This window comes from Gymnoscopelus microlampas (assembly GCF_963454915.1).
Source record: "Gymnoscopelus microlampas genome assembly, chromosome: 13".
NCBI lineage: Eukaryota > Metazoa > Chordata > Actinopteri > Myctophiformes > Myctophidae > Gymnoscopelus > Gymnoscopelus microlampas.
Window position 1 is genome coordinate 39,945,816 of NC_139950.1, and position 10,448 is coordinate 39,956,263.

Consider the following 10,448-nt stretch of genomic DNA (forward strand, 5'->3'; position numbering starts at 1 on the left):
GCTCACAACGCATCACACCACGAAGCCTTGTGAGCTTGTACTGTGGATCTGCCTTTTTGGATTTGGATACCTAGGGTTAAAGTGGTTAAAAAGGAAAGAGACGATATCTGGAGCAATTCAGCTTCTGATGGGATTTAGCACCACCCACCCAGCCCTTTGAAGGTGTAACACCAAAAAAATGTAAAGTCATAAATGACACTTACTGTATCACCTTGTAGCAACACAATGCTGAAAGCGGTCTCTCTCTTCCATCATGGTCAGTGAACGGTTCTGAAAAGAAAAGAACAGAACAATAATGAAGGACTATCTACAGGCTCGTTCTTTCTTGAAGAACCCAGTGTTGCGAGCTCACATTATTCACCATTATTTGCCATTCATCAGAGTATGGATTCTTTCTTAAGAATGTCATTTGGTCCCACGTTTTATCTGCGGAAGAAGTCATTGTCTGCCTTTATGACAGTTTCTCATTCAGTGGGTCGTGTGAAAAATCAAGCATACCGGTTGGCTACCTCCGAATTCATAACGAGTGTTCACTTGAAGATGGTTTTAAAAGTTCAGTGTGAACGTGCATGGTTTGCGCTTAACCCATTCTCTGCCGTTGACGTGTTTGTCGTGTTTTTTTCAGTGTTTTTCCAACAGATGGCGCTCTTCGGTAACACATGAGTGACCATTTCATCCTCAGACACACATATCCAGGAGATCACGCGATCACAAGATCTCCTCCTCCATTCACTTCCTTATATTAGTATTTCACTTCCCTGGTTTTACTATTTTGACGAGGCTTGCGCTGGCGAACTTGCATGTCTGCAATTGGCTAATTCCGTTCCATAGCCCAGTGGGACGCATATCCCATAGCCTGGAGGGTGGATTGCTCTGCAATCCTTTTTTTCTTTTTAAGACAGTTGTCGATTTGAAAGATATTTGAGAATTGAGTCCCTTGGCCTGCTATCAGTGTGCTGCGCCAGAAATATGACACTGATCACCTAAAAGTATGAGAGATTAAAAGCAGAAAGACACACAGAGCCGAACACATGATCTCCTGTAGAGATAATGAGCCCAAGACACGGTCAAGGCAGATGGCTGACCGCCCTAGAGCTTGCTTCTGCCTGAGGCTTCTTCCAGTTAAGGGTGAGTTTTTCCTTGCAACTGTCGCAAAAAAATGCTCGCTCAGCGTAGAGGGGGGAGGGGCAATGTCAGGTCTCTGCTCTATATGTAAAGTGTCCTGAGATAACCTGTTGTGATTCGCCACTATAATAAATTGGACTGAATTGAATTGAATACAAATCACATTCACCTTCAACCTTTTTCTCTTCTCTAAGATATGCACTCATGGCCATAGTTTATGGACCACTCTGTAAACCTTGATATGGGCCTGTTGGTAACTGGAAGGTCTATGTTTTAACTATCCTGCCATGGCACTATACTTGGCTTTTACATTTTTTGACGAGACATGTTAAATTCAACGGCCTATAACAAGCGAATGGGGGGTCGCGATGACATTTAATTTTTTTGTTGGCGCGGAAGCTCAGAGAAACCCTCTGTGGATAGCAAAGATCGGGGGATCGATCATACTGGAGGTAAATATTCTGTGACTAGTTGAAAAGGTAAGATAAACGAAAAATCGCTGGCAGCGGATGATTTATTTATTTACTCTGGCAGCGAATGAGTTAACCCATCCCAGTTTGATCAATAGCACACCACAACATTAAATCAACTCTTGTGGAGCCGATACTACATCTTGCTCAATCAAGTCACACTTCAGGTTCAAGTCCAAGAGATCTTGAGTGAGCTGTCTGGAAATTACCTCCCAATCTCCCCTACCTGTACACTGCCCTATACTCTCTCTATAACCTTATCTACAGATTATTATTTTGATAGTATATCGTTTAGACCGTGGGAAGGCAACTTTAGGCATGGGTGCTATCATTAGCAGGGGGGGAGGGTAATCACCAATAAGGCAATGTGTCCAGGTATGCAAACTCTGACTGATGAATAAGATGGGGTTCGCTATTAGGGGAGATGGGGGTTATTCCTGAGTGTAAAGAAAACGTTTGTATGTATAGTATATGGACAGCCAAAATCAGTTGGATTTTTGTTTATGTGTTGTCATATTTAAACGTAATGTTGATATGGCACACTGACTATCAAGAAAATACAAACATGGCACTTTATGTCAAAAAGGTTGCCGACCCCTGGACTGATGCTAGGTTCTTGGTTTACCTGTGATCCTAGTTTACTGAGACACTACACTACACTGTCTCTCTGCATTCTATATAGGCCTATGTGTTTACCTTGCTTATTGTAAGTCGCTCTGGATAAGAGCATCTGCTTAATGCCTAAATTGTAAATTGTACACTCACACTTAACCCCTACATATTGTATTTCATTGACTGGAGTCCCATCAAGGTCTATACTTGGTCCCCTCCTTATTTCCCTTATTTCAAAAATTGCAGATCTACAGTACAAGCTCATCGCATCTCAAAAAAGCAAGACTAAAATGTAAAACACATAAATCACAATAGAATTATAAAATCAAAAACATAGCTAAACTAGAAAAAGTGCTCCTCGGAGCAAAAGTCTCCGCCAGGTCAGGTATGTTATTGTGGCCACCTGGTGGCGCTATAATAGGCCAATGTGAAAAGGGTACCATTTCTTCTTAGGCCTTGCACAACAATCGGACAATGCATTCATGATTTGAGGCATTTTGTTCCAAAAATGTGGTTTCCTAAATTAGACCTGCGAAAATGGTGGCATTTCTTCCTGGGCCAAGTGGGAATCTGCGTGGAAAGTTGCACGGAAATCGCATGCTGCGTTCATGATTTGAGGCATTTTGTTCAAAATGAACCAATCCTGCAAACTTTGGAAGCCAATCTTAGCCAATGAGGATGGAATATGGAAAAGCGGACAGATCCGTATTGATCACATGACTATAGAGATACTGTGTACCGATTTGCGTGTTTTTAGACGAAATCTGTAGGAGTAGTATCAAAAAATGTGTTTTGCAAAAGTCGGCCTCATGGTGGCGCTATGACAGGCTGATCTGAAAAATGTGGGGCAGAGGTTCTGCTGTGGCATCCAGGGAGTGTGTGGGCAGTTTCACAGCGACCGGGGCCAATGGTGGCGGAGATTAGCTGGTCACAGACAGAAGGACGGACGGACGGACGGACAGGGGGCAAAACATACTCTCTCGCCACGCCTTTCGGCCTGGCGGAGACAATTACTGTAACTAGAAATACCGCATCGTGTTTCACTACATAATACATATACTACACTACAGTATATGGATAGATGGATATAAACAGGAACTGGTGGGAGGAGGAGGCATAAAACCTCCTCCAACCAGTTCGCGTTTATATCCATCTATACAGACTCATATACTGTAGTATATGAAGTGAATGAAGACGGTGAAGGAATTTAACGAACATGTTTTGTGAGGTCACAGTGACCTTGAGCTTTGACCACCTACTTCTAATCAGTTGATCCTTGAGTCCAAGTGGACTTTTATGGAAAAAGGCATGAAATTGCCCCATTCCTGAGACGAGGTTGGGACGGACATGTGGTCACAGTGACCAAGACCTTTGACCAGCTACTTCTAATCATTTCATCCTAGAGTCCAAGGGAACATTTGCGCAACGGACGGACAGACGGACGGACGGATGGACACGCACACAGACAGACAGACAGACAGACAGACAGACAGACCATAAACAGAATGTCTCCGGCCACGGCTGTCAGTGGCAGAGGCATAAAAAGTAAGGAGATGCTGAACAAAAAACAAACAAGTGATTAAAGGCACTGTAAGAGGGTATTAAAAGAGATTAAAATGAAATACATTCAGTGAACTTGAAAAAACATGAACCGACGTTGAATTTACATAAGAAATGGACATGTCAACCAAATAACTGCTTACCAGGACATGTCTAATCCATAATTACAGGGTATAACCAGTGCTCTTGACAGTGAGACACAGTCATTTTGCTGAAAGTCTACTGGCAGACGATGAGCAAAGTGGATATAGAAGAACTGTCTCAAGGGTATTTTCCCCACTAACAGAGAGAAATCCAGCTGTCTGCCGCTGAAGTCTTAAATCTCTGAAAATTCATTTTCACATAAACATGATGGATGTCTTTCAGCGGGAGCTATATGTCTGCCATTTTAATGTTCTCCTGCACAGTAAGGAAATCACATTGTTGAATTTGACTGATTTATCAATTAAATCTTGAGGTTCCTCCATTTCTCCGTAAATATGAATGATGGCGTCTCTTCCGAGAGGCTCAGAAATGAGCCATCACTTTCCATTTCAAAAGCCCTTCCTCTCTTCCTCTCTCTCTCCATCTCATGACGTGTCTCTCTCAAACATGCACATAGGAACATCATTTGAAAAATTCAAGCGAGACAAAGCGTCTTCGTCACCTGAGGGCTATTGACCCTTTAAGACCGGGAACGCATCGGTGTCATTTTAAGATTGCTTTGGCTATTCAAAAATAGTGGATATACAAGCTCATAGCGCGGCACCGAGTGCCACGCTAAAAGCGAACATTTGTAACTCAAATCTTTGCTTCTGGGGGATTCTACAAATGTCTTCTAAATCCTAACAGTTTTGAGAAAAAACTTGTTGCTATAATCAGTGGTTGTCAAACTTTTTCATGTCAAGAGCCTCCAAAATCATAAGTATTTGGCCGCAGACCCCCATATCAAAATATGTTGTTCCAGAGACCCCCCAGAAGCAAAGATATGAGTTACAAATGTTCGCTTAAAAATATATATATACGTATTCAAAGATTTGCACAAATGTTCACGATTTTTCAAAAATGCAGATCTACAAGCTCATAGCGCGGCACTCGGTGCCACGCTATGAGCTTGTAGATCTGACATAGACTTTATATACTTTTATGTTTGCGGGCCTTGAGATTGGGTTATCTCCTTCTCACAGGGCATGACAGGCAAAGTAATCAATGGCAGCACATTGGTGGACCATTTTAGTCTCTAGTGAGTGACAAGGACCAACAGTGTGACAGCGGGACGAGAATTAAATCACATAAACACCAAGGTTACAGATTGAGCTCCACATCGCAGCATGATCCCAACCTGACATGCAGTCTACGGCCTCACACCAACGTTTTATCAAAACGCCTTCAGCTTGATTTGACCCTTCAAACATCTTCAAACAATTTGAACAGAAAAGTGCACCCGGTATAGCGTGCAGTGGTGGAAAAAGTACTCAAATTCTTTACTTAAGTAAAAGTACCAATATTGCAATATAAAAATACTCTGTTACAAGTCAAAGTTCAGAATAAAAAATGTACTTGAGTAAAAGTACAAAAGTATTGGCATCAAAATGTACTTGAAGTACCAAAAGTAAAAGTACTAAATATTTGAAAATAGCAGATCTACAAGCTCACAACGCGTCGCATTGCGACGCGTTGTGAGCTTGTAGATCGGCTATTTTCAAATAGCCTATGTATAAAATAGGGCTAAAGTGGTTAATGTATGTTTCATTATATCATAATTTATATATGAAAAGTAACTAGTAAGTTTTCAAATAAATGTAGTGGAGTAAAAGTACAATATTTGCCTCTGAGATGGAGTAGAAGTAAAAGTATTGGAAATTGGAAATACTCAAGTAAAGTACAAATACCTCAAAATTGTACTTAAGTACAGTACTTAAGTAAATGTACCTAAGTACATTTACTTAAGTACTGTACTTACACCACTGATAGCGTGTTAAAGACACGCTCCTCAACAAAACACGTAAATTATTTTTACAACATACAAGCAAAAGATTATACAACCTCGTCCTCAAAACAATGTCTTAGTTTGATTTAATACATTACAATTACATGATTTATTTTTTATTACTATAATTGCAATATCCTGAAAAATACACAACTAGAACAGAGAGGCAGGTACGGACATTAAGATTCTCATAATTTGGTGTTAATATCTTGGTGTTCGTCTTGCGCTGGCGAACTTGCATGTCTGCAATTGGCTAATTCCGTTCCATAGCCCAGTGGGACGCATATCCCATAGCCTGGAGGGTGGATTGCTCTGCAATCCTTTTTTTTAAAGACAGTTGTCCATTTGAAAGATATTTGAGAATTTGAGTCCCTTGGCCTGCTATCAGTGTGCTGTGCCAGAAATATGACACTGATCACCTAGAAGTATGAGAGATTAAAAGCAGAAAGACACACATGATCTCCTGTAGAGATAATTAGCCCAAGACACGGTCAAGGCAGATGGCTGACCGCCCTAGAGCTTGCTACTGCCTGAGGCTTCTTCCAGTTAAGGGTGAGTTTTTCCTTGCAACTGTTGCAAAAAAACGCTCGCTCAGCGTAGAGGGGGGAGGGGCAATGTCAGGTCTCTGCTCTATATGTAAAGTGTCCTGAGATAACCTGTTGTGATTCGCCACTATAATAAATTGGACTGAATTGAATTGAATACAAATCACATTCACCTTCAACCTTTTTCTCTTCTCTAAGATCTGTGCACCCACCAGCATCCATTAGACTCCATCTACTCCACACATGGGCAACTGGCGGCCCCCACCTTTCACTTAATGCGGCCTGCAGGTTAATATCGGAATACTGATTATATTATTGATTTCAGCTGTTACAATTCCAAACATGACCCGTTTTAATTACAGTCTATAATAGTAGCTTAATGACTAGTATTAAAATTCTATTGTCTTTTTTATGTCGAATGTATTTGTATTTAAGTTCATAAAGTTAACATAAGTATAACTAAATGCATTTGAAATTAAATCCAAATGTTACTTTTCAGGATTCCAATAACAAAAAAAAAATATTCCAATTCAAAAGTACCAAAAATAGCTGATCTACAAGCTCAAAACGCGCCGCGCTGCGACACGTTTTGAGCTTGTAGATCTGCTATTTTTGAGCTTGTAGATCTTGCTATTTTTGGTACTTTTGTGTGACATCATGGAATGGCCCGACAGTATATGCAATGTGGCCCTCTGGAGTGAGTGTGTAAATATAGTGGCCCTCTCCATCATCAAAGTTGCCCACCCCTGATCTACTCGGTAAACCTTGATATGGGCCTGTTAGTAACTGGAAGGTCTATCTAGGTTTTAACTAGCCTGCCATGCTGGCACTACTTGGCTTCATGGTTGATGTTCTGATAGACAGTGCTAATGGCATTGACAGTGCATAAAAATCCCATAAGTGCCCTAGTGTGAAAACAAGAAAGACAAGCTGTTCTTCTTATTTCTGAACACAGATTGATTGGAATATAATTGGCCCGTGACACCAGGAACACATGGAAGGTACAGTACATGTGGCCTGTGTACACACGCCAGCAGCTTTTATCTCCGGGACATGGGAGCAGGGGTTCCCGGCATCTCTGTAGCCATTGGGCAGTAAAACAAGCTTTTATTTACGACTTCTTTTATACCTTGTTTCCCTGTGGCCTTTTTGTTACCAGCAGTTTTTATTTCCCAACGTGTTTTATTTATCGACGGTGTGGCTGAGACATGGAGCTCTGGCTCATGTGTGCTAAATCAGAGGGTGTTAAAAGCTGAGAGCCTTCATCTCTTAAAGTGAATGAAGTCTGCCCTGTTCTGCAGCCAAAAAACAGGATGTAGCTACCAAACTTCACACATTTGTTGCTCCTGTGATCACAGAGAGGATTTCTTTTACAAACATGTTGCAAATACTGTGTGCCAAAGCAATATATAGACTAATTCAGAGACTTGTAATGCTTCATTAACAGTAGAGTAGAGCCAGGGCAATTCTAGGATTTGACTTTCAGGGGCTGTGTAATTGAATTTTTCATCAGCATGTTTTGAATTGTTTTACAGTATAGTATTAAAGTGGTGCTGGAAATGCCAGCAGGGTGACAAGGCGCGGAACAACTAATTTGTGCCACGCATTCACGTGTGCTGCTTTATGTGTGCGCCCAGAGTTTAAATATTTTCAACTATGGGCATTTTTAGCAGAGCATGTTGTGCTTTCAGCTGTGGACAAAAAAAAACACTTGTTGGGGGCTCATCCCAACCATGAGAATGTGAGATGTACCGTCTGTACACATGCAAAGTAAACCTATTATTTATTAAATTAATTTACTGTTACATTCCTTAAACCAAACATGCCCCACTGGTGGCTGCTCTCAAGCTGGCAAACTAACAAATAAATAGTGACTCTCCAAATGCCATACTAAAGTACAATCAATGCGGCCAATACATGTGCTGTCTGTGATAAGGACTATTCCTGACTTAATTTAAGCTCCGTCTGTGAAACCGGCAGTCCTATTTGCAAGCTGCCCCTTGTGTTGATTACTTGATTGCTTTCTCGCCTGGTTTCTCTCTCTATCTCTCTCCCTCTCTCTACCTCTCTCTCGTTTTAGTTCTGCCATTTTCTGTAGAGGAACGAATGATAGACAAGTATTTTCTGTTTAAAACTCAATTTTGAACAAAATCCAATAATTTCTTAGCTCTCCTGTGTATAGTGCAGAAGGACCATCTCTTTGCTGGCTCACGAATAGGTCTAAAATCACACCTGGAGTAGAGACTTACCTGGTGGAATGTTTCTAAGAACCTTTGCACCAAAATGTGATGTATTCAAAATTATGTAGACGATCTAACACTGTCACGGACAACAAACAACTTTAATAGTCTAGTATTGTGCTTGGAGTGGACTTTATGATCAAAGCCAAACCACTGTCTTAAAGTCACCCTGAGATGACAAAGGAGTCGGACACACTGGCCACAAAATTGCTTTTCTGTTAACTGTCAGTAGAGCACTTCAAAAGAATGTCAGTAAATGACATAACAGATTAGAGGCTAGGCCCTCCTGATTCTTGCTTGTGGAGGGGACGGCTTGTTTCTATGCATAATTGAACGGTCCAAGCAATCACAAATAACTTGCTGAATGTGCATTCTGTTTTAATGTGGATTTTCCCCTGAAAGGACCAACTCTGCAAGGAGATGCAAGAGGACATTATGTCACGGATGCAGCTCCACAGCTACAGATACTGTTAAAGTTTGTTGCCTGCCGCTTGTCTATGTAGCTTTCCAATTTGTTGATACATAAAGACTATGGATATATGTACTGTGTGGCAATTAGTTTCACACTTAGGATTCTGCCATAGGTTTTTGGAATACAATTAAACATCATGAAGTCATGAAGTCATAGATAGGTCTGGACAGCATATCTATTTTTTTCACGAGATATGCTCGGTTTTCCATAAGATTAACATGATGCTCTATTTTGGGAGGATAGTGAAAAATGCAAGGAAAGTCACGCACACCGCTGCGTTCAGGAGGCTCACTGACAATGGCGTTTATGTGCAGGTCATTGTTATAAAGATGGTGTAAGTGATATTTTTGGATTAAAACAAAAAGTGTATTCTTAATAAAGTAAAGCTCGTAGCGTTTTAAATGCGGAAGTATTGCAATCCCAAATTTGACCACCAGGCAGCTCCACTGTTCTCAATGCGTGTGAAGCGTGAAGTTTAACATTAGTGACCGGGCATCAACCAATAGGAAAGAAGCGTTGTCGCTGACCCCATTTGGCTGACATTTAGCTTGTAGTTTTCTTTTAGTGAGCCAACGCGAGTCAAATGAACTACACACCAGAAAACCGACACTGCCCACTGCCCACCACAAGACGATAATGGGAAAGTATCTGGCATGCGGTGGTTACAACACTTCTGACGCAGGTGTGTGAATATAATATTTCAATAAAAGAGATCACGCCAATTTGATACAAGCAAAACGTTTATTAGATAAAGTGTAGATTTTCGCGATTAGACTTCTGGTAAAGCTATGTGATGCAGTAATACCCACGAACGGAAACCATTTTGAACTCCAGACAGTTGATTACACACAGCAAGAGACATTATGATCTGCCCGTAATCCATATACTTCAGTCTCTTTATAGGGCTTATAAATTTAAATTGTCTATGATTGCTTTTAGGCTTAGAGCTGACATTATCATAATGGTGGTCCATTATCATGAATACTTTAGACAGAAATGATCACATCAACTATACTGTCACTGCAAGTTGAAATATTAGGTTAAGAATAGTGCAGGCCATCAGACAATCCTGAAATGGGTTTAAAATAAGTCTGTGCTACAGTACTTCCCCTGATACAGGAGTCCCTATTTGATGTGACAGTGCAACTATTAAATGATTACAATAATGGTAAAATGTGCATGATATTGTACAGCAACTACGCTTTTCTGAATGTACATTACCACCTGATCTTAACACATTGAGTGCAGGGTATTATCATCCAAATCATCCTCAGAGTGCCGGCGTTTTTACCGTGTCTTGGCGATGTTTAGACGGCTGTAGAAGCCACAAACGAGGACCCGGATGTAAACAAAAGACCTCCGGGCGATGGGGTAGGGGATCGCCTGTCGAGAATGGCTGGTTTCGACCACTGTAAAAAGATATGGAGATATGGACCTTTTTCTCAAGATCCCAGT